This window comes from Dama dama, chromosome 19 (genome assembly GCF_033118175.1).
Source record: "Dama dama isolate Ldn47 chromosome 19, ASM3311817v1, whole genome shotgun sequence".
NCBI classification, from domain to species: Eukaryota; Metazoa; Chordata; class Mammalia; order Artiodactyla; family Cervidae; genus Dama; species Dama dama.
The window spans coordinates 65,161,973-65,188,771 of record NC_083699.1 but is presented as its reverse complement, the minus strand read 5'-3'; the positions used below and the strand labels follow the sequence as shown (position 1 = coordinate 65,188,771).

Below are 26,799 nucleotides of genomic sequence, written 5' to 3'. Positions count from 1 at the left end.
GCAATCTGGCAAAATCTATCAAAACTAAAAATGCATTAAAGAAAGACTATAAGGCGTGCGGGGAGGGTTGTAAATTAGTAAATTAGGAGTTTGGGATTAACATATACACATCTATATAACAGATAACCAACAAGGACCTACTGCACAGCACAGAGAACTCGACTCGACATCTTGCAATAATCCACAGAGGAAAAGAATCTGAAAAAGAACACGTATGTATGTATACACATATACACATGTCTGACTCTTTGTGACCCTCTGGACTGTAGCCCACCAGGCCCCTCTGTCTATGGGGATTCTCCAGGCAAGAATACTGGAGGCGGTTGCCAGGCCCTCCTCCAGGGGATCTTCCCAACCCAGGGATTGAACCCAGGTCTCCCACGTTGCAGGCAGATCCTCTATGCCTGAGCCACTAGCGAAGCCCATACTATGCACACACACACATATATGCACACACACACATATATGCACACACATGTGTGTAACGGGCTGTCAGGGCAGCAATGTGGGCCGCGTGGGCCGCCTAGTCTCTGCCACCGGGGCTGAGCTTGCTCTGTGCAGGGTTCTAGGCGATGGGACGGGCAGGTTTGCTTTTCTTCCGGGAAATGTCCCGGCTTCGTGTTCTTTCCTGGTTCTCTCCTCCCAAAGCCCTCTCACTGAGAACACTCTTGGCTCTCCATGGCTCTGACAGGTGGGGGGCCAGGCACCAGGGCCTCAGACTGGCCTCCCTGGGTGCAGTGGATGTGGGGGGCTGCAGCCAGCCTCCTCCCAGAGCGGGCCTTCTCCGGAAGCCCCCTGTATCCTCAGCGGAAGGGCCCAGAAAAGTCCTCAGCTCAGGAGGCCAGGGTGACGCGTGGGGCCACCTCACAGAAAAGAAAAGGGCACTTTGTACATGTATGACACATACATGTACGGCTGTGTACCACAAATGAGTCTCCCATGTGCATGCATGTGCAATAAAGAATATATATATATATAGCTGAATCACCTTGCTATACACCTGAAACCAACGTGATGCTGTAAATCAACCACACTTCAATTCAGAAAAACAGAGAGACTCCAAGGCGACTGAAGCAGGCATCTGAGGGCAAGAGCGGACGTGAAGGGCTGCCTGCGGCAAACACCTTCATCCCTGCATCAAGACAGAGGCGGCCACGTGCCCTGCGGACGGCAGGCTGCTTCCCTGTCCCCACCACTCACACACACACGTGACCCAACACTCGGCACACTTAGCAGCAAGCGGCCACCAGAGGGAAACCCCATTACTCATGCTGCTCCTTTGAGGGACCCCAGGATGACACTCAGGGTCGCGGGACTCCTGGGAGCCACGTGGTGGTCAGAAATGGAAATGGACCAGTGGGCCCAGCGGGACAGCAGACCACAGGAAGTGGACGGCAGCCACGGGTCCACGGACTGGGCCCTCTCCTCGGGGGGAGCAGGACTGGGAGACCAGGGCCAGGCTCCCCAGTGCTCACGCCACGTGCATAGCGCCTCTCCAAGGCCAAGGGCAGGGCAGGGCCCTCCTCGCCCACTCAGGAGGGTCCCTACCACGGAGGGGCTGTGGCCGCCCTGTGAGAGCCGGGGTACCCCGACAGGCACCTCCACGCTGAACTCCTGCGACACACATAACCCACAAGGAAACGATTTCTGCATGCCTGTTGGCTACACTATTTTAAGACGTTGTTTCTAGGAGTCTTACACATCATTCAAAGCGATTTATGCTGCCATGAACAATTAAACTCAGGACCTCCCTGGTGGCTGAGTGGTAACGATTCTGCCTGCCAATGCAGGAGACACGGGATCGATCCCTAGTCTGGGAAGATCCCACGTGCCTCAGAGCAACTAAACCGATGAGTTACAACTACTGAGTCCATGCCCCAGAGCCCGGGAGCCTCAAGTCCTGAGCCCACGTGTGGCAACTACTGAAGTCCGCGAGCCCTAGAAGCCACGCTCCACAAGAGGAGCCCCTGCACTGTGCCTGGGGAGCAGCCCCACCCTCCACAGCCAGAGAAACGCAACCCCAGAGAAGCCCATGCAGCGACGAAGACCCAGCATGGCCACAAATAGATAAATGATTAAAAAAAAATAAAACCAAAATTTTAAAAACTCTAAATTCAAAAGTGGAAAAGTTAAAGAGGATTTGGATTTCCCCACACGTGCAACTGTGATTAGGTAAGCAAGTGTCAATAACTTATTTTGATTTTAATTTCCCCATTAACAAATCCTTTTGGGGGACAGACTGAGAGTCATACTTCTGATACATAAAACAATCAGATGATTCCAAACTGGCTACGCTGGAATAAACTAATTATGAAAGAATCAACCAATTCTGAACCCCCTCCCTTCTCACCTTAAAACTTCATCAGAGGTTAGATTCATGTTCCTTTTTCCCCCCGTGTTCTTCTCCCCAGGGTTATTCTCACTGTGCTCTGAACAAAAGACAGGCTAAGAGGAACTAAAGCAGAAGATTCCAGACTTTTAAAAGAGAAGACTTAGTCAACACACGGTCATGTGCATCCTGTGGGGGTCTCAGACAACAAAGACAGGAATCGGAGAAGGAAAGTCCTTGGATGTGAGATTCCAGTTGCTGTCACATGGGGACATCAGCTGGTACAAGAATATTTACAAATACCCACTGACATTTTAAATGACTAGAGTGGAAAACAGTGATCACTGAACATAAGTCAAATAGGCGTTTCTCTTAAGGTGACATCCATATGGCCAACAGGTACATGAAAAGATACTCAACATCACTAATTATTAGTTAGTTTAGTTGTTCAGTCGTGTCCGACTCTTTGCGACCCCATGGACTGCAGCACACCAGGCCACCTTGTCCATCACCAACTGCTGGAGTTTACCCAAACCCACGGCCATTGAGTCAGTGATGCTATCCAACCATCTCAACCTCTGTCGTCCCCTTCTCCTCCTGCCTTCAATCTTTCCCAGCATCAGGGTCTTTTCAAATGAGTCAACTCTTCCCATCAGGTGGCCAAAGTATTGAAGTTTCAGCTTCAGCATCAGTCCTTCCAATGAACACCCAGGACTGATCTGTTTTAAGATGGACTGGTTGGATCTCCTTGCAGTCCAAGGGACTCTCAAGAGTCTTTTCCAACACCACAGTTCAAAAGCATCAATTCCTCAGTGCTCAGCTTTCTTTATAGTCCAACTCTCACATCCATACATGATTACTGGAAAAACCATAGCCTTGACTAGATGGACCTTTGCTGACAAAGTAATGTCTCTGCTTTTTAATATGCTGTCTAGGTTGGTCATAACTTTTCTTCCAAGGAGTAAGCATCTTTTAATTTCATGACTGCAATCATGATCTGCAGTGACTTTGGAGCCCCCCAAAATAAAGCCAGCCACTGTTTCCACTGTTTCCCCATCTATTTGCCATGAAGTGATGGGACCAGATGCCATGATCTCAGTTTTCTGAATGTTGAGCTTTAAGCCAACTTTTTCACTCTCCTCTTTCACTTTCATCAAGAGGCTCTTTAGTTCTGCTTCACTTTCTGCCATAAGGGTGGTGTCATAGGGATTATCATATTCGGTAAAGTAAATTAGACAAAGACAAATATTGTTACTATCACTCATGTGTGAAATATTAAAAAATCATACAAACGATCTTCCTTAGAAAACAGAGACAGCCTCACAAACAAGGAACTATAGTTACCAAAGGGGAAAGCAAGGGATAGAATGAGGAGGGATAAACTAGCAGTTTGTGATTAACAGACACATACTACTGTATATAAAATGTAAATATTCAATGTTTTGTTCTAATCTATAAGGGAAAAGAATCTAAGGAAATAACTAAATCACTTTGGTGCCTGTTGGAACCAACACAACATTGTAAATCAACTAGGATAAAGAGAGTCTTCCAGTGAGAAAGCAAAAAAACAAGAAAGTCAACATTGTTTCCAGTTTGTAGAACAGCCACAGAATGAAAGGAGGGAAGCTGGGTCCCTCTTTCAGCAACTCAGGGCCCAGTCCCAGGGGATATTCATTCCTACAGGCTCTAGTAGCTACCAGTTTTTGTTCTGGAACAAGACGTACTCTGAGGAGGAAGGCAGCTCTGGTTCATTTCATAAGAGCCTTAACTCAGTTACATCTGAACTGAAAGAAGCAGAGAAGAGGGACGAAAGTCAGCACTGTTACAAATATTCTAGATGAAAGATGAAAACTCCCATCTTGGTCTTTGGTCACTTGAAGCAAATCCATGCATTTCAGAGGAGTAGGGGAGTAGCTCAGAGGCCCCCCCGCCCCTGCCTTGAGGAATAACTCCAGTTTAAACGAAAGGGTCGGAACTCTGAAGCGTGGCTGCAGGGCAGGGGAGGTGGCAAGGGCCCTTGAGGGCTCTGAGGACCGATGCTGGCTACCCCGGCCCTCAAGTCACACTTGGGGAGGTGCCGGCCCGAGACAGGTGTGTGCTCAGTCATGCCCGACTCTCTGCGACACCAGGGACTGCAGCTCGCCAGGCTCCTCTGTCCCTGGGGTTCTCTAGGCAAGGATACTGGAGTGGGGTGCCATGCCCTCCTCCAGGGCATCTTCCCGACCCAGGGATGGAACCTGCATCTCTCGCGTCTCTTGCATTGGCAGGCGGACTCTTTCCTGCCGTGCCACCTGGGAAGCCCACGTGGGCAGCAGAGTCCCCCTCCTTGCCACCAGTCCTATGAAAATGAGCATCAAATCCACCAAAGTGTGACGTTTGCCTACAGCGCTGGCAGCGGGCACTTCTGGGCTCCTTCTGGGGGTCAGGCGGGAGGGGGGGCAGTAACCTGGTTGCCTGAGTGAATGTGCCCTAAGGCAATCCCAGTGACCCCCCCTTCTGGCGTTCATGCCTTCCTACAATCCCTCCGAGTGGGCAGGACCTGTGGCTTGCTTCTAATAAACAGAGCTAGGCAAAGGGACAGAAGTTCCCTCCCGTGATGACGTGACATTGTACAACTCCATCTTAGCAGCGGTGAGCCACACACCGCCTGTGCTGGCTGCCAGGCAGTGAGAGTGCCGTGTGGGCAACAAACAGCCAGCACGAAGCAGGCATCTCGGCCCTAGGAGATGAAATTCTGCCCACCACCAGAGGGAGCCTGGCCACACAGCCTTCCCCAGCCAAGCCCCTGATGAGACAGCAGCCCTAGCCCACACCTCTGCAGCAGCCCCACGAGGCCCACAGCCAAGAACCCGGAACAGCTGGAGAAACTGAGGTCATCAACGCATGCTCTTTGAGCCACTAGGCTGGTGGTGACTTATCACAGAGCAAAGAAAACTCACTCAGTGGCCGAGCGAGAAGGCACAGCAGCTTCGTGCTCAGACCAGGCCTCCTCCTGGGGGGCCAAGTCTAGGCACCAAGATCCAGCCAGACACCTGAGAACAGCCTCTGCCAGGTGATGAAGGCCTCAAGTCTCAGAGGACAAGGACCACCCTGGCATCAAGAAGCAGACACGCCCTAGAAGTGGGTCCAGGAACCACGGGCTGGCCCCTAAGGGACCCCAGCATGGCAGAGGGGGTGTCCTGCATTCAGCTGAGTTGCTAAGAATCCAGGAGCCATGGGCTGGCCCCCAAGGGACCCCAGCATGGCGGAGGGGGTGTCCTGCATTCAGCTGAGTTGCTAAGAATCCAGGAAGCATGGGCTGGCCCCCAAGGGACCCCAGCACGGCAGAGGGGGTGTCCTGCACTCAGCTGAGTTCCTAAGAATCCCAAAGATGCATCACTGGCTCAGCAGCATCTGCCTCCCTCCCGTGTGGGAGGAGAACTCCACCTACATTTCCCCAAAGGCCACCTCCTTGTGTTGTCCTGGAAAAGGCTACTGGAAACCACCAAACTTCCCCTAGACTGACGCCCCGATTCAGGCTTCCACTTCCCAAAGGGACAGAAAGATCTGGGTCTAAACAGTAAGAAAAAAGCGGGACCCAGGCTGCATTTCTGGAGATGCAGGATTAACTACCAGCCAAAGCCTCTCTGCGGCTTCCCTTGTGGCTCGCTGGTAAAGAATCTGCCTGCAATGCGGGAGACCTGAGTTCCATCCGTGGGTTGGGGAGATCCCATGGAGAAGGGAAAGGCAACCCACTCCAGTATTCTGGAGGATCCCATGGACCCTATAGGCCATGGGGTGGCAAGCAGTTGGACATGACTGAGCGACTTTCACCTCACTTCACTTCAAAGCCTCTCTTATCTGGAAATTACCACCAAATACGCTGAGATTAAATGCGGACACTCACAGAAGTGCTAACAAAGAAATATACCTCCCCACCTCCCTCCACCCCTCCCCTCCACAATTTCCTCTAGGTTTATTAGAGGCTACAGTACTTAAAGCTAATTGGAGGTGGGTCATCTCCCAGAGGTGTGCCTTTGGAGAATTGATTTAAACGTTTTATGGTTAGTTTTTATCACTGTTCAACGAGTAGCCATCTCTTGGCATCCCTGTAAAGATTAAATAAGACAAAAACACGTCCAGCCCTGAGCACAAGGCAAGGCTAGAAGTCTGGGCTCCTCACACATGAGCAGCTGCCGATCTACTCCTATCATCTGCATTCCTGGCCTTTACCACGGTTCCTGATTACTCATGCACACAATGAATACCGACCACGCTACGACTGTGTGGCAGACACTCTTCTTTAGCACAGACCAACAGACAAGGGAGACGGAACCTCTGCCCCCACTGAGCTCACAGTCGGGTGGAAGGGGACAGGCAGTTAATAAGAAATACACATGAGCACCTACAGTACGTCCCGCAGCGGAAAGCACTAGAGAATAAAGAAACCGCAAGGTAAGGAGAATCGGGGGTTGGGTTGGTTATGCAGTTTCTATGAGGGGCTCGGGGCAGTCTCCTTGAGAAGGTGGCACCTGGATAAAGGTCTCTGGGAGGTGAGGCAGTTGACCGTGCTGACAGCCGGGAAACAAGCTTCCAGGCAGAGGACCAGCCAGTGCAAAGGCCCTGGGGTGAGATGGTAAGAAAAGGCCTTGCAGCTCAGCTCAGCAAACAAGGGGCAGAAGAGGAAGAAGAGACAAGATCAGACAGCCAGTGAGGAGCCCGAGAGCACAGACCTCACAGGCCACAGTGACGACAGCGGCGTTTACTCAGAACGACAGGGGAACTCCTTGGAGGATGTTGAACAGAGAAGTGATATGATCTGATTTATTCTAAAAGGATCCTTCTGGGGACTTCCCCACGGGTCTAGTGACTGAGACTCCATGCTCTCCATGCAGGGGGCCTGGGTTCAATCCCTGGTTAAGGAACTAGGGCCCATATGCCACAACTAAGAGTTTGCATGCTGCAAGTAAATATCCCGAGTGCCTTAACTAGGACCCGGCTTAGCCAAATAAATGAATGAATAAAAATAAGTATTACAAAAAAGGATCCTTCTGGCTTCAGGGGACACTAAGAGACGAACCCAGTGGTCCAGGTGGGAGGTGATGGCGGCCCAAAGTGGACTGGTAGCAGTGTGACAATGGTGGGAAGTGCTGGATTCTGGATAAATTTTCAAGGCGGAATCTTCAGGACTTCCTTATGAACAGTTTGTGTGAAAGCAAGCAAGCACGTGAGGATGACTCCAAGGGTTTCTGCCCCAGCGGCAGAGAATGGATGATGCAGCCAGGACTGTGATGAGGAAGGAAGGCTGTGGGAGCAGTGTCCCGGGAAGAATTTGGTTTGCCACGTCCCGAACTTGACACATCCAGCAGACAGCCAAGCCGAGATGTCTAGTAGAGAACTGAACTCATGTTCGAGTCTGGACTTCAAGAGACAGGGCTAGGGAGGTCAATTTGCGAGTTAGCCACTTCCGGATGCTAGTCAAAGCACAAGACTGGATGAGATCTTAATTAAGAGAGGGAGGGGAATCAGGACTGAGCCTGGGGACCCTCCACCCTGAAGAAGTTGGGAAGGAAAGAAGAGAAAGCAGCCAAGGAGACAAAGAAAGAGCAACCACAGAGGAAGAGAGAGAACCGAGAGAACATACTGCCCGGGATCTAGTCAAGGAGGCACATCCAGGGGAGGGGAGGAGCCACCGGGTTCACGGCTTCATTAACATATTTACCACATCCTCTTCAATTGACTTATCCTCTTTAAAGCCCAAGAGAGAAACTAGATTTGATACACCCTATGGAAAGAAGGCTTTGCCAAGAAATCTGTTCACCTTTAATATATGACTATCCTGTTAAATGGGCTGATGGTAAAATTAATCTAAGACATGGGTTCCAAATATCTTGGCTTTTTGAAAAAAAACACCATTCTTGTGCTGTTGGGTCATTTCTCAGAACCAGCCTGGAGCGAACATTAACTAAACAGGGCCTCTGATCCATGTCGTGTCCTGGGGCCCCAACTAAACACACTGCAGAGTTGGGAGGGGGTTATTTCCAGCCACTCCAAAAGGAGTTTCTGAAAGGAAGAGGGAAGAAAAACATATAGAGCATAGAGGGCTTCCCTGGTGGCTCAGATGGGAAAGAATCTGCCCGAAATGCAGGAGACCCGGGTTCCATCCCCAGGTCGGGAAGATCCCCTGCAGAAGAAAATGGCAAACCGCTCGGGTATTCTTGCCTGGAAAATCCCATGGACAGAGGAGCCTGGTGGGCTACATTCCAGGGGGTCAGAGATAGTCGGATACAACTGAGCGCGCGCATGCGCCTGCACACACACAGCACAGATGTAAGGTCCTGAAAGTCAAGAATGAATGAGACAAGATGAGTTCAGATTCTCAGAGCACAGCAGGAAAGCGTCAACAAGGCACATAAATCCAGCACCCCCAACCATTTAAGACACTGGAGAAGCAACTAAGACTTCACAGCTCTGCTGAGTTTTTGCTTTTTTAAATCCTTAAAATCACAACTAAATGCTGTGGTATCCTGGACAGGGGCCCACAACCAGAAAAGGACATTAACAGAAAAACCGATGAAATCCAAATAAAATCCACACTTTAGTTACCAGCAGCATACCGATGTCAATTTCCTAGTTTTGACAAATGTACCTCAGTGATGTAAGATATTAATGATGGCAGGAAACTCAGTGAAGGGTATAAGGGAATTCGCTTTAATTTCTTTGAAACTGTTCTCTTAAGCCTGAAATTATTCCAAATAATAATTTACTTTTTTTCAAAAAAGAAAGAAAGCCATCAGCTATGCTGGGGGTGAGGACGCTTGTTTGTTTTGATTCTGCGATGTTTATTCTTAAAGTCAGTGTTTCTTGTCCTAAATTGCACCGACGCCCCTGCCTGACCATCCTTTCTATATAAGAAGCTCCTTGAGGGACTTCCCTGAGGTTAAGAGGCTAAGACTCTACTCTCAACATGAGGGCCCAGGTTTGATCCCTGGTCAAGGAACAAGACCCCATAGGCCACAACGAAAAGAATCTGATCCCGCAAGTGAGGCCCAGCACAGCCAAATAAATACATAAATTTTTTTTAAGATGCTCCTCAAATCACAAGAAGACAATGAGTGAAACAACTGGGTCTGAGGGAAAAGGAAGAATAATCTTCCTTGATGTGCTCTGACTTTAGACACGGGAGCAAGTCAGCAGGCAAACACCAGGCTCAGTGACTCAGACGGCGTGTCCCCTCGGGCAGGCGTCCCCCCCGGCCGCACCCAACCTCGGGCTCACCTCGGGAGCTCGCACAGACTGTGGTTTATCTGGTGTGAGGTGCAGCCTGGGCCACGGGGCTCTGCAAACACCCCAGTGATGCTGGCGGGCAGCCAGCACGGGAACTGATGGCCTGTGTTCCAGCTGCCCCTTTCCTGGAGGCTTTCCTTGGCGACAATGGAACGAATCCGTAGGAAAGAGGAAACGCAGAAAGAGGGACCTGGAGAGACCAGCCGTGTCCACTCCAGTCTGCTCAGAAGACCAAGCTCCCAGAAAAAGGACCCGACCTTGAGGAAATATATGAATGCATAATGCTATCTGTGCCTCTTTCCATTAGAAAAACTCAAAAATACTTCCCACTCATTGCTGTCCGCACTCTTCTTATTTTTTACTGTGGCAGAACACACATAAAACACTGACCATTTCTGCCATTTCTCAGGAACATTCAGTGCCATTAAGTTCGTTCACAATGCTGGGCAGCTGTCACCACGATCATTTCCAGAACTTTCTCATCACCCCAAACTGCATAAACGGGACTTGGGCCAACACTGAACATGGCCATGTAAGAAAATTCTTATAAATGCTAGTCAAACAAACCCGTGAAACCAGATTTGGACACTGAGTGTGTGTGTGTGCAGGCCTTTCCTAAAGGTAAGGCAGGGCGGCAAAGAGTCATCTACACGCTCATGGAGCCCCTGAGAGATGAACCCAGTAGGGTTGTTTGAAACCATGTAAACGATAACTCACTCCGCGAGACGCTGCCCTCACACACAGACGCAGGCTCACTCACAGCACCACCGTCACAACTGCCGTGGCCGTTCCCCGGGGAGGGTCAGAAGGTCACACCACGGGGAGCGACCTCAGAGGGCCCACGGACGATGAGTGCAAGACGGTATATTTTTGACCAGAGTGCATAATCTAATCACTTTGTTCTCACATAAAGGATAGAGAATCGGTCTTCATTTCCACCAAGAAACATGCTCCCTCCTGCCTTTCTGCACACACAGGGTCCAGCCTGGCTCCCTTCCACATCACCATTTCTGGGAGCAACATGGCTGCAGATGAACTTGACCGGCCAGGGAAAGCCCCAGTGCCCGTGTGAGGTCAGCAGCCAGGCCCAGCCACCACGGTCCCACTGAGGAGCCGGCCAGGACGGCGGAAAAGCTCCGTGTTACGGGCAGCTCAAGCCAAGCCATCACTCAAAACTCCAGGCCAGCGCTGCCAGATCTTCTAATTCTTCTAAAGAGGCTACTATGTTGTGTTTTTATGTTGGCCACAAATGTCCAATTTTGGCTCTAAGCAATGTTTATAAATAGCACGTAAGCCAACGTCCTTGAGATTGACTCTGACCTCTTGGCCACCAGGCCCTGACCCCTGGGATCCATACACAGGGCCCCGCTGTGAGTCACGGAGGCTGGAGGCCAGGCGAAAGATAAGAGGGAACAGACTGTCTCATGGGCTCAGCATCGGGACCGCTGACCCAGAAACCCGAGCCCGGCGTTTTAGCCCTAGGGATGACCCGGCCAACTCTTCCCTGCCCCACTCCCCGCGACCGGGATCAGGACTTGACTCCGACCTGCCTGATCTCACGGCGGCTGGGACAGAACCCTTTTCTGTCCATGATTGCAACACTTCTGAGTGCTTTAAACATTCAACATGATCACGGGCAAAAGGGTTAATCCTCAAGTTATTCCCATGAAATGCCAAGCAGTAAGTTGAATACCTATTTTGGTCTCACAGACAGATCTGAAATCAGGCCACTAAAAAGCAGATGCCCGTCAAAAAACTATTGTAAACTATCCGTTTCAACAATAAACATGTTAATAAAATCTATCATACACACGTCTTTTAAATAATAAACATGTAATAGATCTCACTCCAACTCATTAATCCCTTAGACAGCTTCCAAGACCATGAGCTGAAGCGTCATCTTCTTTTTCCCAGGACAGAAAGCACAGTCTGAACTTGAGTTATGAAAAGAAATGAGGGAGAATGTACAGTTCATCAATAGGGCTATTTTTGCCTCTTTTAGGAACAGTCATAAAGAAATGGTGACAAACACAAACTTAGATCACTAGGCACTTCTCCAATGAGGAAAAAAAAAAGCATTAAATGTCAGTTGACAGAAACAAATTCTCTATCTCTGGGAACAGGAAGGAATTTTAAACTATTTCCCTCAAGGCAATGCCAGGTTCAAGTAAAATGATCAGAATGGTGTTCTCGTGTGTGTGTGTTTTTTTAAGGAGTAATAGGGAGGAAAATGAACTACAGATCTGAAAAAGATCTATGAGTGAAAGAAAAAGAAAGCTTCTTCTAGCTTCATGAGCTTATGTAAAATTAATGACAATAAAGACATCTGCTCATTTATCATCTCTTTCTTCATCGTCTGCTTGACCACTGACCACATGTAGGGCTGGAGTTAGGTCCCACTCTCAGGAAACTTACAGTCCAGCATTTTGCTTAGTGAAATGTCAGACAGGGAAAGACAAATACTGCATGTTATCAATATGTGGAATCTACAAAACAAAACAAATTAGTCAATATGACAAAGTAGAAACAGACTCAGAGGGAGAAGAAACTAGTGGTTAACCGTGGGGAGAGGGGAATGGGGAGGGGAGACTTGGGGGAGGGGTTTCAGAGACAAATTATTGTGCATAAAATAAGCTATAAGAATAAACTGTACAACATGGGGAACATAGCCAACATTTTACAATAACTATAAACGGTGTGTAATCCTTAAAAATTGTGAGTCACTATGTTGTACACTGGAACTTATATAATTCTGTGAATCAACCACACTTCAATCATTTAAAAAGGAAACTTAGCGTCTACAGGCATCTATCTACCCAATACTGCTATTTATTCTAACCACAGAGAAAAGTACAGTCACTCAGTCATGTCCGAGTCTTTGTGACCCCATGGACTGTAGCCTGCCAGGCTTCTCTGTCCATGGGATTTTCCAGGCAAGAATACCGGAGTGGGTTGCCATTTCCTTCTCCAACCATAGAGAAGAGCTATGAAAGTTCAGTTGCTTCTAGAGTCAGGGATCAGGGAAAGTTTTAAAAAGCCAGGAGCATGTCAGCTGAGTCTCTGAAGCTGTGTGAACATTAGTCATGAGACCATGGGTAAAAAGACATTCCAGGCACTGAGAACGGAAGTCAGTAAGGATCTAGATGGAAAAAAAGCATGAGTTACATGATGGAAATAATAAATAGGTCAATCTGGTAAAAGATACAGGAAGGCAAGGTTTGTTTATTATAATTCAGCTGGATCAGTAAACAGAAGCCTGACAAATGAACGGGTGAATCTGCTGTTGGAACGGATGAGATGAGGGCTCTGTAGTGCTGGCTGGAGCAGAAAGGGAGAAAGGCGGATGGAAAGAACCGGAGAGGGTTGCAACAGGACAGGCCTGGCCTTCAATTTGAGGAAAAGAGGAGTCATGAATCATCTTAGACAAAAGAAGATAGGAAAGTACAGATTCTAAGAAGATTAAGCAAGCATCATTGGGTATGATGGAGGAGGAGGTGAAAGAATATTTTAGGAGAGCAGAAATGAGAGCTAAGATCTTTTTGCAGAAGGAGTGACTGGATGGGAGAGAGATGAAAGGTATTTCTTATCTCTGCAGTTGGTGGTGGCTGAGGTCAGAGGAGGGGGACAGACTGCCGATCCCCAAAGATGCTCTAGTTCAACAGGGAAAAGAGTACTGACAATTCCCATGAACTCCTCTTTGCAAAATGAACCAAATCTACAAAAGAAAAAAAAAAAAAAAGGCTGCTGGAGCCCACAGTTTTTTCTAACAGGGACGCTTGAGAAAGGCTTGCAGGGGCTTCCCGCCACCCAGTGCTTGAGACCCTGTGCTTCCACCGCAGCGGGAGCGACGGTCCTGCCTGCCGCAGGCGGAGAAGGGGGGCCAGGAAACACCTAAGTAAATAAATAAATTTAAACCTACCTTATTGAAAAACAAGAAATACTCGAGGAAGAAAAAGGCCAAGTGAACAAACCCAAGTGAATTTTTCAATAAAGCACCTCATTATGGAGTTTATCAGGGGAGTGCTGAAGTAGAAGGGAAAGAAAGAACTCCTCAGGGGGTCACTGCCCTGCCTTCTCCCTTCTTTTTTCACCAACAGACATGCACCCCAGCTGCGGATACGGGTTTGGTATCCCCAGGAACATCTCAGAAAGGATGGGGGGAGGGGTGCAAGTGGTACCCTAACCACACGATCTCCCAGGGAGCTGTGTGCTGCCAGTGGGTGCAAGGCATCATGGGTGCCTAACCAGCCACGCCTGCTATTTATTCTACAGAAACCTTGCCACATCCTGCCTTGCTCTGCGTGTTCTCTGGTTGATAAGCCATCAGCGAGCGCAAGACATAAAGAGTTCACCTTTAACCTTAAAGGCAAGGAAAAAAGCTAACAAACAAGCTCTACCCCAGGGGTCCCTGTATAACGTTGCTGCGAAAGAAATTCAATTTCCACCGCACTGGACGACAGCTAAGAGAACCCCCACCGCACGAAATGGGACTTGGGGCAGAGTCCTACTTTCTCACGAACTCTGCAAGGCTCCTCCCTGGCTTTGAAAGATATGGAAATGATGAAGAGTAGTGCTGATGCATCAATATTATTTTTATAATGCATATTTATTACTTAACATAACACTGAATAAAGGCAGGCAGGTGTGCTCGGTACTGATTGGCTCAGAAAAGTCACAATATCTGCAAACAGAAATAACAGCCACAGCTCCACACATGAATGCCCTTCCTAAGACTCTCACAGGCCACATCCGGTGAAGCAACAGGAAGTCTCTTTTTCATTTACAGATAATGCACACATCCCAGATCAAGTTTGCTTATGGTTTCCTTATTTTCTGGGTCTTCCTGCTGGCACCCTTTAACCTGCTGAGTTACACAGGGCACGTGCTCCATCTCTGAGCTACCAGTAGCAACCCACACGCTGCTGCTGAGCATCTAAAATGTGGCCAGTGCCACTGAGGAAATGAGCGTTTAGTTTTATTTAACTTTAGTTGATATACGTGGAGGTGCGTGCGTGCGTGTGTGGGTGCTAGTGGCTCCCTAAGAGGAAAGTACAGTTTATCGCCTTTCTCAGACTTCGATGTGTATAGAGACCCCTGGGATCCTGTTAAAATGCAGATTCGGAGTCAGCCTCTCTGGGTCAGGCTGGATCCGCATTTCTAAGGAACTCCCAGGAGATACTGTGCATGGAGCACCACGCAGACTCAAAACTGCTTCTGGAACCACTGGTGTGACCCAGAAACTTCACCAATCGGCGGTCTCCAAAGCTTTTTAATCACACAATCCATCAGTAACAGTCTCCTGAGTACTACAGTACCAGCGTCTTACGTATGTTAGAAAACAATACACACAGCACTCAACATTTAGAAGATGAGACACAGATGAAATGAGCAGTATTTAAAAAGGATAATCAGGATACATGTGAAGTCACTCAATCGTGTCTTATTCTTTGTTACCCCCCGGCTCCTCTGTCCATGGGATTCTCCAGTCCAGAACACTGGAGTGAGTTGCCATTTCCTTCTCCCAGGGATCTTCCCACCCAGGGATCGAACCCAGGTCTCCCGCATTGCAAGCAGACTCTTTACTGTTTGAGCCCACCAGGGAATCCTATAATCACAATAGGTTACTGTTTATTAATAATTAATATTCCAAGGCATAATATACACTGGAAATGAGATTCACTGCTAACAATAGTGGAAGTAAATCCACATTGCAAAATGTCATCTTGAAGTTAAAATTTCTTTGGTCACCTTCTGTCAGATTGAAGTAGGTAGGCATTGGCTTTTTTTATGTCACTAAGAAAGCTCTTATACACAGTGAAGAGAAGGGTCAATGTGGCGGTTTCGTGTGTCTGTGTGTGTGAAAGAGAATTTCACATTTACATTACTGGTATTCTGTATTCTCCTCAATCTGCAATCACTTAACAGGAATTTTTAACCATATGTATATGTCATGAGAGCTAACTTAGTTAAAACTACAAAAAAGAATCCACAAATCCACTTTTCCAGGTTCTCAATTGAAACAGCTCCCTGAACCCAGGCCCCTCCAGGAACCCACAACCTGCTTTGCGAGGACAGGGCCCCTCTGAGGTCTGCACCCAGCCAGGCCACTACCTGCAACCTGAATGCTAAACATCGATGTTACTAATGCATAATGCCTCTCCTCATTTTCAATATATATAAGCATAAGTCTCAGTGATCTTTTAACATGGGTGCCCACCTTTGGTAATGACTGGTCTAAACTGTGTAGAATTTTCAGAACAATCAGAAAGCTCTAAAATAAAAAATTAACTTCTGACAATAATACTGAACGCCATGGTCTTAAAGTGGGCTTCCCTTGCAGCTCAGACAGTAAAGAATCTGCCTATAGTGTGGGAGACCCAGATTCAATCCCTAGGATGGGAAGATCCCCTGGAGAAGGGAATGGCAACCCACTCCAGTATTCTTGCCTGGAGAATTCCATGGACAGAGGAGGCTGGTTCACTATAGTCCATGGGGTTGCAAAGAGCTGGATACAACTGAGCAACTACGCTTACACTTATGGTCTTAAAAACACAAGGGAGAAATTCTTCTCAGATTAGTATGTAAATGAAATTACAATTTCAACAGGGTTTACTAGGAACTGAAGGAAACAACCATAGACTATATATGGAAAAATCAATATGCAAAAGTTGCCAAGATCCTGCAGGAGAAGAAGAGTGCCTGACTAGATATTAATACACACTACAAATTTATTGTAATCAAAAGAGCATGGTGTTAGCACAAAAATCAATCAACAGATCAAAGGAACAATAGAGAATCAGGAGTAAATTAGGGTATATGCAGAAATCCAACCTATGATAAAGGCGGCATTTCATTCCATGGCTAAGTTAGGTTAGCACAATCAATGCTATTGACAAAAGGACAAGGAAATACAGTTAAGACTCTCCACCTCATGCCCTTACACTAATCCAGGGGTTCTCACTGGAGGTAGTTTTGTGGGTCAGGGACATTTGGTAATGTCTGGAAACATTTCTGATCATCATAACTGCAAGGGCAGGAAGGGAGGTGTTTGCTACCGACGCCCAGTGGGCAGAGGCGGGCATGATGCCAAATACCCTACATCTCACAGGATGGCTTCTGGCCCAGAAGGTCAACGGCTGAAAAGCTATGAAGGTTGAAAAATCCTACCCTAACCCTAATGGTTATAAAGTTAAAGTGTTAGATGCAGAAAGATCCTGGGGGGAATCTCGGCTCCTCCGTGCCATCAGAAGGGTGACTGTGACAGTTACCATTCTGAGCACTGTTTTCTACATCTTGGATTCCCAGAGGAAAGACAAGGCATATCACAAAGCAAAGAGAAAGGACTCTGGCTCCGGCAATAAATACATGATCAGCGTCATGGCCAATAAATGGCAAATCACGTTAAGAAGTGCCTTTGAATCTAAGGTATGACACAAGGGAACTTCTCTACGAAACAGAACAGGCTCACAGACACAGGGAACAGACCTGTGGTTGCCGGGGGGACGGGGCAGCAGAAGGATAAGTCGGGAGCCTGGGATTATCAGAGGCAAACATATTATATACAGGATGGATAAACAACAAGATCCTGCTTACAGCACAGGGAACTATACTCAATATCCTGGGATAAAACCACCATGGCAAAGAATATGAAAAAGAATGTATATATATAAAATACATATATGTATAACTGAATCACTTTACTGTGTAGCAAAATTTAATACAACATGTGAATCAATGACACTTGAATAAAATAATTTTAAAAAAAAGTGCCTGCAAACATATATGGGAGAAGGCAATGGCACCCCACTCCAGTACTCTTGCCTGGAAAGTCCCATGGATGGAGGAGCCTGGTGGGCTGCAGTCCATGGGGTCGAGAAGAGTCTGACACAACTGAGCGACTTCACTTTCACTTTTCGCTTTCATGCACTGGAGAAGGAAAGGGCAACCCACTCCAGTGTTCCTGCCGGGAGAATCCCAGGGATGGGGGAGCCTGGTGGGCTGCCGCCTATGGGGTCGCACAGAGTTGGACTTGACTGAAGCGACTTAGCAGCAGCAGCAAACGTATATAAACGTTCTTCACAATAAAAGCAGGCTTTCTGTTCCTGTTTGTTAAGATCGAGGTTGCCTGGCAGAGCAATTCTGGGGACTTAACCTGTAGAAGCTGAGGATGAAAATCATGAAAACTTCGACAAATTGGGTCTGTTATAAATCCCCCCAGAGCACAGACTGCTTTCACTTCATTCTCTCTTACCTTACAAGGGTCACTGCCTTAGAAACACAGACACGTAGATTCATGCTGCTTTTGCTTTTAGGGCACAGAGGGAAACAAGGTACTGATGGCCTTAGACCCATCCCCGGTACTGCGCCGTTCAATGCAGAAACTGACAAGGCCCGGGCAGTCTGCTGAACGGAGGCGTCTGAGGGTCTCCCGATGGTTCGCAGCAGCGGCCCGTGTCCTGAAACCAGCATGGGGGTGACCAGGCTCGTGGTTCCACCGCCTGGACAGGTACTGTACAGCCCAGAGGAATCTGGGGATTCTCAGAGGACCCTCCTATAAGCTCTGGGTCCTTAAACCAAATAGGATGTGTTTCTGAGCCATGAGCCCCAAGACGGGCCGTGAGCCCCACCTCCACCAACCCTCCCGCTCACCCAGCCTACACTCTGGTCCTCAGAGGTCATCGGTGACTTCTCCAGCCTCATCTTCTTAGGACATAAAATAGAAGTGAGGGATAACGCAAGACTTCCTCTATTTTTTAGCTATAAAATAGAGTCTAAAACCTCTGCTGAATGCATGAGTGTTTTCCACAAACAAGGACAACAAAAGCAACCCTCATGAGGACGTGGTGAGACTAGACTGTAACACTTAACACACACAGGAATGAAGGGAAAGCACTTCCAGGCCCTCGGAAACAGGTGTGATATGAATACCAGTTACTAATTTGGTTTTTAAAGTCTCTGTAGTCATTTCAAGTTTCATCTCATGGTGGCTGAATAGGAAGCAAATGAAATGATGTACTCCACTAAATCACATTACAGCATTTACCTCTTTATAAAATGGTTCCATTTTTCCACCATTTAAAACATTACAGAAAACAGCTTGGATAGATCATAGAGATAATCATTACATCACAATCTCAAGAACGTTGCCATCACTAATAATGCACTTATGTGGATCTGGGAGTTATTTCTCACCTGCTGCTGCATTCATGGCTAAAAATGCAAAACTAAACCAGTACTAGCCTTTTCCAGGCCCCAACACATGTAAGGCCCACGGTATCCTTCTTAGCTGGAGCAATACACACCATCTAAGTTACTACTAACTGACAAGCAAGACTAACGACAAAAAAAAAGACTGCCAGGAAGACACTCTGAGTTCCTAAATTTAATATGGAATAAGCATACAAAGACAAAAACCCAACATCTGAATAAAACTGTTTGCACCAAATCACCCACACTGAGTTCACAAGGCACCCAGCCACAGAACACAGCTTCCTAGAGTCCACTGTAATTTAAAGGTTGTGTGCGCATGTGGGAGGGGAGAACTTCTCTTTATTCTAAAACAAACACAGGCATGTCACAGTACTGCCGAATTGGCACAGGGTATACGATCAACAGGAATTTTCAAAAAAACGGAGTTGCTTGTGCTATTTGTGTTTTGGGTACCTTGCTTGCTATTCTCCACCATTCCAAACGACTTTCGAGAAAAACCGGAAACCGCTAGTATGCTAATTGTCTCTCAGAGGAGGCAAAAAAATAAATATCGTAGAACACGTGGGGAAAGACACAGGCAATCCAGGACAGCGATCAGACAGTTTTATCCCAACCTGGGATAAAATCTGACATGTGGAGAGACAGAAGAAGAATAAGCAGGCAAGCCAGTTAGGGGTGTGGATTGGGGGGGGGAACCTCTCTTTCCCCAAGAGAGTGTGGCTATATGCCGACATATTAGATTGGAAAGTGCAAACACAGTAATTAACAGTGAATCCTGAAACTTCCACACGCCGGAGAAGGGTGTCAGCCTGGAGTGAGAGGAGGAAACAGGAGGAATACATTAAGGAGGTCTGCGGAGCGGCCGGACAGCTCTGTGGGGAGCAAGGCAGCAGCCCCCGAGAACTAATCAAGTTCCCGACACCTCAGGAAGCTAGAGAAAGCTGATGAGGATGCTCCCACGCCAGCAATGGGGGGCCGGGGGGGAGCACTGTGAGCAAAGAGCGGGGTCCTTCCCAAATCAGAATCCCAAATGATGACCTCCGCACCAAACAAAGACCTCCTCCCCCCACCAGAGTTAGGAAAAGAACTCCGAGTCCCCTTTCCTGCATTTCTGCTCTCTGGGAATAAACCAGCTGCTGTGGTTCCCCCCCCCACAACAGCAGTACGTGTCAATCACCCCCAGCCCAGCGCTACGCACCCTCCCCACGTGTGATTCTGACAGTCAGACGCTCCAGGCTGAAGCCCAGCTCGCGTGTGAGCGTTTTCTAGGGCGCCTCCCAGAAGGCACCCCTCCCTCCTGTGTATTCCATTTCATTATGAAACCTCTTTCTAGAAGCCCTGTAATTCTCCCAAGAGTCAGAGTAATTGGTAGAAATTAGACACGAAGAGACACAGGGCCACTTAAAGAGTACACTGTCGGCTGTAATTTTTAAAAGAATTTTCTGTTCTGTCCCAACAGGATTCTGTACTTTCCCAATTCTGCCCTTTTCAAAAGCCAATGAAAATGTTCACGTTTTCTCGTGGGCTACGAACAAAGGCCACCACTGGGCTGCACCCTGCGGGCTGACAAGGCCAGCGCTTGCCTGCCTTTAAGACCTTACGGCCAAAGACAGACCACAGAGGGGGCCACAGAGACAGAAATGGCTTCATGGGTGCGGGGGGGGGGGGGGGGCCTCATCCGTCTGCAGCAAAGTCCTGGAGGAAACCCCACCACGTGCGGCTGAAGGCAGGAGCACGAGGGGTGAGGCTCTGCACCCGGGGCCGGGGAGGGGGTTGCCAGTCATGGGGGCATCACGGCAGACGGCCTGAACTTGGTTACCAGGGGACCGGCAGTGGGGCAGGCGCCTCGCTGCTCCTCTGAGGGAGACCATCACGGGCCCGGGCAGAGGCTAGGGTGTGGGAAGGTCAGTCCCGTGAGGCAGGCACGGGTCAGGAAGGGGAGAACCGCATCCTGAGGGCCTGCTCCTATAGCGACGGAAGGCATCTGTACTCCACTTAAGGTCTGCGCAGACTGCCCTTCCTTTGAAGGCCACACTTCGGTTGTTTTTTAAAAACAAACCAAAAAAGTGTGAAAAATAACACATACATACCTTTGTGGCAAACCACTGCTATTTGGGCAATAAAAGGATCTTGTGTGTGTGTGTCTGTGTGTCTGTGTGTGGTTCCATTATTTGGGGTCCACGCTGTGTGGCTATGTTAACAAGATGCGCTTCTGGTACCGGTTAAATATGTAAACCAAAGACAAATTCATCTTTCAGTGAACTTATGGTTGTTCAGTGAAAGATAGAAGCATGGTTTTAGTCCACTTGATTCAGAAAAATTCTACTGGGGCCAAACCTACTCAGCACCTGGCACTCTAGTAAGTAAACAAAGAGAATCCAACGACGAAAGAAGACAGCCAGGAGGAGGGGAGGCGGGCAGACGTATGAAAAAGAGTAATAAAGGACTTGGAAGGGTGATGACTGCTGAGTGTGAAAGAACACGCAACTCCAAGGGTGAGTGATAAGCACCCCCGCCAGCCCGACACACAGAAATCTTCAAGGCAGCGACAAGGCAGCCAGCGGGGTGGGTCAGGGACACACGATGTTATTTAGAAAGAGTCAGGCAACAGTTTAAAAGGAGAAGTTTTCACATAAGAATCCAGACTTCTGGCTTTCCTGCAGAAAGCTGCAAGATCTGGAACTCTGGGCAACAACGGAGCAGAGTTAGGCTCGGGCTCACCCAGGGGTCCCCAGGCAAGGAGCCGGGCCCCTGTAGGCACCGGCAATTTTAAGCCCTGTCTTGGAACAAAGGCAGAGTCGTCAAGATTTTAGAGTCCTGACCCAAGAAGGGGAAGCAAGGAGGAAAGCTGAATGCTCTTGAGGCTTGCTTTCCTAGAAACGAAATAGCAAAAAGCCCAAAGGACTGTCTCTGTCTGCAACTCCTGACACTCGGCGGCCAGAGCTGGCTCCATCCCGCTTGTCTGCTGCTCACAAGTACTTGGGAGAACGGCCTGCTGGTGGGGTTGGACAGGAGAGCCTCCCCAGGCTCCACGCACACGGGCGGTGTGGAAGACAGCAGCTCCGCACAGCTCTCGGCGAGCCACTCAGGAGTCACTCAGTCATGTTCGCCTCTTTTGGGACCCCATTGACTGTACAGTACATGGAATTCTCCAGGCCAGAATACTGCAGTGGGTAGCCTTTCCCTTCCCCAGGGGGTCTTCCCAACCCAGGGATCGAACCCAAGTCTGCCACATTGCAGGCGGATTCTTTACCAGCTGAGCCACAAGGCAAGTCCTGGCGAGTCACCAAGTCCCTCCTAAGTACCGCTGGAAGCCTCTGGTCAGACGGTCAGCAGCAGGGGCTCCGTGAGCATCCCAGGAGTGGGCAGGTCCTCACCCCAGCCTCCCTGAGCTCCCCCACAGACTGCCCCCAGCTCGGACTTCTCTCCTGGCTCCTGGCTCCCCGGGGGACACCTCCCAGCGGGTGTGTGTCCAGCAACAGCCACAAATAGGATGCAACCAACTGATGTGTTCATCTCCTCCCGGGAAGGATGCACTCCATTTCCCAATCAGGTCCCCTCCACCCCCTTCCCGGTTCTGGGTGTTCTCCAGCTTCTGCAGGCTTCACTACTAGCTCTGCTTTGGCTGGCTGCGCCCCAGGCCTGCAGGGTATCCCGGGATACCCGAGGGGCTCCCGGACAATAGCTCCCAGATGCAGGAGCAGGAGAACCAGCGCCCCCGCCTCCTGTGGACTCACCACTCCCCAGAGGCCCAGCCATGCTCACCAGCTCCCTTCCCTTCCCTGCCTGGGTCCCCATCCCAGAGAGACTCCTCCTGGAAGCACTGCCTTAATCGCCACTTGCACGCGGAGCCCCCTCTGGGGTCTGCAGCTGGGAAACCCCACCAGACACGGCCCCTCGCCTGTCCACCGTGCCCTCCCAGCTCCTCCTCCAGCCACCTGCAGCCAAGGGCGCACTCAGATGAAGCAGGCACTCAGGGCCAAGGGCTTACTCAGAGGAAGCGGGCGCTCAGGGCCAGTGCTCTGGGACCACCCTGAGGGATGGGGGGGGAGGGAAGTGGGAGGGGGTTCGGGAAGGGGACACATGTGCACCCGTGGCTGATCCACGTCGATGGATGGCCAAAACCACCAAAATATTGTAAAGTAATCAGCCTCCGATTAAAATACATTAATTAATTACAAAGAAAGAAAGCTCACTCAGACTTCGATTCTTCCTCTCCCTCCAGGCTGTCCCTTTCTCCCTAAATGTTAAATCCAGTATTTCCTCCTACGGGACATGAACCCTCACCTTCTTAGCACGACCGACTTTAACCACCCATCACCTCCCACCATCACCGGCGCTCTGCTCTCTCAGCCCCCATTTTCTTCCCCTTCCAGGCTTCCCCTCCTTCAGACTTTTGAAAGCGCGGCACTTCTAGTGGCTGTGCCTCTAAAACAAAACAAAGACACTGCAGTGGATCCCCACTGACCGCAGCATGAAGTTCGAATTCCTTAGCCCGGCCTCCAGAGGCCCCCTGCCCAGGCCCCGCGTTTCCCTGCAGACCTCGTGTTCCAGTCACCCCACGTCATCAATCCCCGGGGTCCGCTTCTCCAGGCTCCCCCAGACCCCCGAAGGCCCTTCCCAGCACTGGGGCCCCTGCTCCAATCTGCCCATCCGTCCAGACCCAGAGCATGCAGGAGCCACGGGGCCTCCTTTGCTAAAACCCTTGTGTTAACAAATTCCAGGGCAGAGGTAAGAAATCAAGACCCACAGATGGAGCTGGGCACCCACACAACTGGCATGGAGACTTTCATCCTCCTAGCAGAGAAGATTCTTGAGAGCTGGGAGCTCTGCTAGAGTTTTCCCTGCACATTCACCTTAGGAAAATCTAACCGAAAGGGCAGAAACATTTACCACTTAAAACAGTGCCGGTTATTCCAGCCAACAGGCAGGTGTGCTTCAGAGAGGACCTGAGCGGGGGTGGGGGCGGGGAGAGGCGGCTCCCCCATCTCAGTTCCCACAAACGCCCCTCTGGGCATGAGCATCTCACCACCCCGGGTGTGACCCAATGCTCACCATAAACCCAAACCAACTGATTTTCTCCCCACGGGGCTCACTGCTGGAAACACCAAAACGATCTAGTCCTGAAGGGAAACTTGCCTCGTTGGGCAGAGATATGCTACAGGATTACATTTCATTGGCAATTAAAGAGATTTTCAAGGGCAGCTTTGATTATATGCGTTTTTCACCCTCCGCCGGGGCTTCAGAATCCCACCCCCGCATTAGCTGCGGCTCCTCTGCATGCCCCGCTCCGTGGCCCGAAGCCAGAAGGCAGCTGATGAAAGTCGAGAGGGCACACGTGTCCCGCTTCCCCGCACCATATAAGGCGTTATTCCAGGGGACCCGGACCCAAATGGCTTCAACCCATTAGCGATGAAGAAAACACATGGATGACACCCTGAACTAGCTCCGCGTGTGAAAAACGACAGTTCAACGGCTGAAAGACGGCGCAGCACAAGGCAATTCTGTACTTAACATCCACAGCCATGAAACAACCTAGAATTAAACCCACACGCACGAAACCTCAGGGTGACATTTTAATAACTGACTGCCCTCAGCCATCAAGTTTTGAGATCTTTGGCAACTTGTTCGTAGGAAAACTGCCCGGGAAAAAATGAAGGACAACTTAAAATGTACTTCAAAATCAAACTGAATGCAACTATATTGTCTGTTACAAACCACCCACTGTTCCCAAGAAAGAGCTGGGAGAAGGAAGTGCAGACACTCACTTATCAGGGATCTCATAGTCAGCTACTCCTCCTCAAGTCACTTTCCAAAGTCACTGACTGACTCAGTTCAACACACTCAGGATCAGAACAACTGAGTCAGATGTGTGGTTTGACCCGTCATCTTCAAATGAAATGGCAGTTATCAAAATCTTCAGAAGAAACGATCATACAATTTTTCATGGATTGAAGTTATACTTGTCAAAGTGGCAGAGGGCTTGGAGGAACATTACCGCACTACGCTTTGGGAACAACTAATAATATAGTTCATGGGGTTCTAAAAGACACTTGCTCCTAGGAAGAAAAGCTATGACCAACCTAGACAGCATATTAAAAAGCAGAGACATTACTTTGCCAACAAAGGTCCATCTAGTCAAAGCTATGGCTTTTCCAGTAGTCATGTATGGATGTGAGAGTTGGATTATAAAGAAAGCTAAGTGCCGAAGAATTCATGCTTTTGAACTGTGGTGTTGGAGAAGACTCTTGAGAGACCCTTGGACTGCAAGGAGATCCAACCAGTCCATCCTAAAGGAGATCAGTCCTGGGTGTTCATTGGAAGGACTGATGTTGAAGCTGAAACTCCAATACTTTGGCCACATGGTGTGAATAGCCGACTCACTGGAACAGACTCTGAAGTGGGGAAAGATTGAAGGCAAGAGGAGAAGGGGATGACAGAGGATGAGATGGTTGGATGGCATCACTGACTCAACAGACATGAGTTTGGGTAAATTCCTGGAGTTGGTGATGGACAGGGAGGCCTGGTGTGCTGCAGTCCATGGGGTCGCGAAGAGTTGGACATGACTAAGCGACTGAACTGAATAATACAGTTAGGCTGTCAATGATGCTCTCAATTTGCTCAAACCTCACTCGAAAATATTTCATTATAAGACTTAAATAAACTCTTCCCTCTTCATTCATATTACTATCCAAAAGAAATATTTCCTCCTGAAACATTTCTGTAGTTTTCTTTCTAGCAGGAGGTGACTTCCCCCTTTTCCAAACCCCCATGCATGAGGGGCATCTTATTTTCTCAGTTAAACTGCAGGCACCTGGAAGGCTTCCCTGGTGGCTCAGACGATAAAAAATCCACCTGCAATGAGGGAGACCTGGGTTCGATCCCTGGGTTGGGAAGATCCCCTGGAGAAGGGAAAAGGATACCCACTCCAGTATTCTTGCCTGGAGAATCCCATGGACAGAGGAGCCTGGTGGGCTACAGTCCATGGGGTCACAAAGAGTCAGACACGACTGAGCGAGTAGGCACACACACACCTGGCTAGCAGGTCTCACATGCAGCTGAATTCTGCATCTGCATCCTCCCCTTTCTCACCAAGCAAAGTCCCTTCTATGATACCATGCAGAGAGCAGAAGCTAAATGCTTGCAAATGAATCCATGAGGGAGTGAATGGGTGAATGCAAGCAAGCTTGAATGGTTCTGGTTTTTTTTCCCCCTATCTTACTGCAGATTCCAAAGGCCAGTTATTTGCTACAAACTTTATGTTCACCTTTCAACACATTAGGGCTTCCCTTGTGGCTCAGCTGGTAAAGAATCCGCCTGCAACTTGGGAGACCTGGGTTCAATCCCTGGGTTCAGGAAGATCCCCCAGAGAAGAGAAAGGCTTCCCACTCCACTATTCTAGCCTAGAGAATTCCATGTAGTCCATGGGGTCACAAAGAGTCAGATATGACTGAGCGGCTTTCACTTCAACACATTAAGGTTGACATTCCAAGTAGTCATCTCATGATGATTCTTGCCAACAAAGTTGATTTAAGCAGAGAGTAATCTAGAAAGTTTACACACACTCTTTCAATGAAGTCCACTTGGAAAATATTAGGCATTCACCTGCTCTTTGAGAGCTTATAATTTCATTGATCTGCATCTATAGCCGTCAGGACTTTGGCAGACTTGGTGAAAAAATACCATTAACTGCCCATTTTAAAAATTAATTACATAAGATCTCCTTTGCTTCATTTTCACTACTTAAACTCCCAACTGATATGGAAAATGTGCAGCTGGGTTTTATTTTTCATAGCATGGGGTCTTTTTCCTCATGATGCAAAAACATGGAGTTATTGCATTTGCTAGGGCAGAAAATGCCTAGCCTTTAAAATAGTATAATGACTGCTTCCCACCAATACGAAGTGGAAGTAGGGGAAATTCTCTGGGTCATGTTTTCCAGGAGAATGGCAAATTACTATGGCTGTTACCGAACCTGGCAAATTACCAAGCTT

The 26,799-nt window shown here is 48.7% G+C and overlaps 1 protein-coding gene across 2 annotated transcripts in view; it reads right to left on the bottom strand.

The window, feature by feature from the left end:
• The window catches only part of RFTN1 (raftlin, lipid raft linker 1), a 216,108-nt gene that overhangs the window by 100,237 nt on the left and 89,072 nt on the right, over positions 1-26,799 (bottom strand). The window lies entirely within an intron of this gene.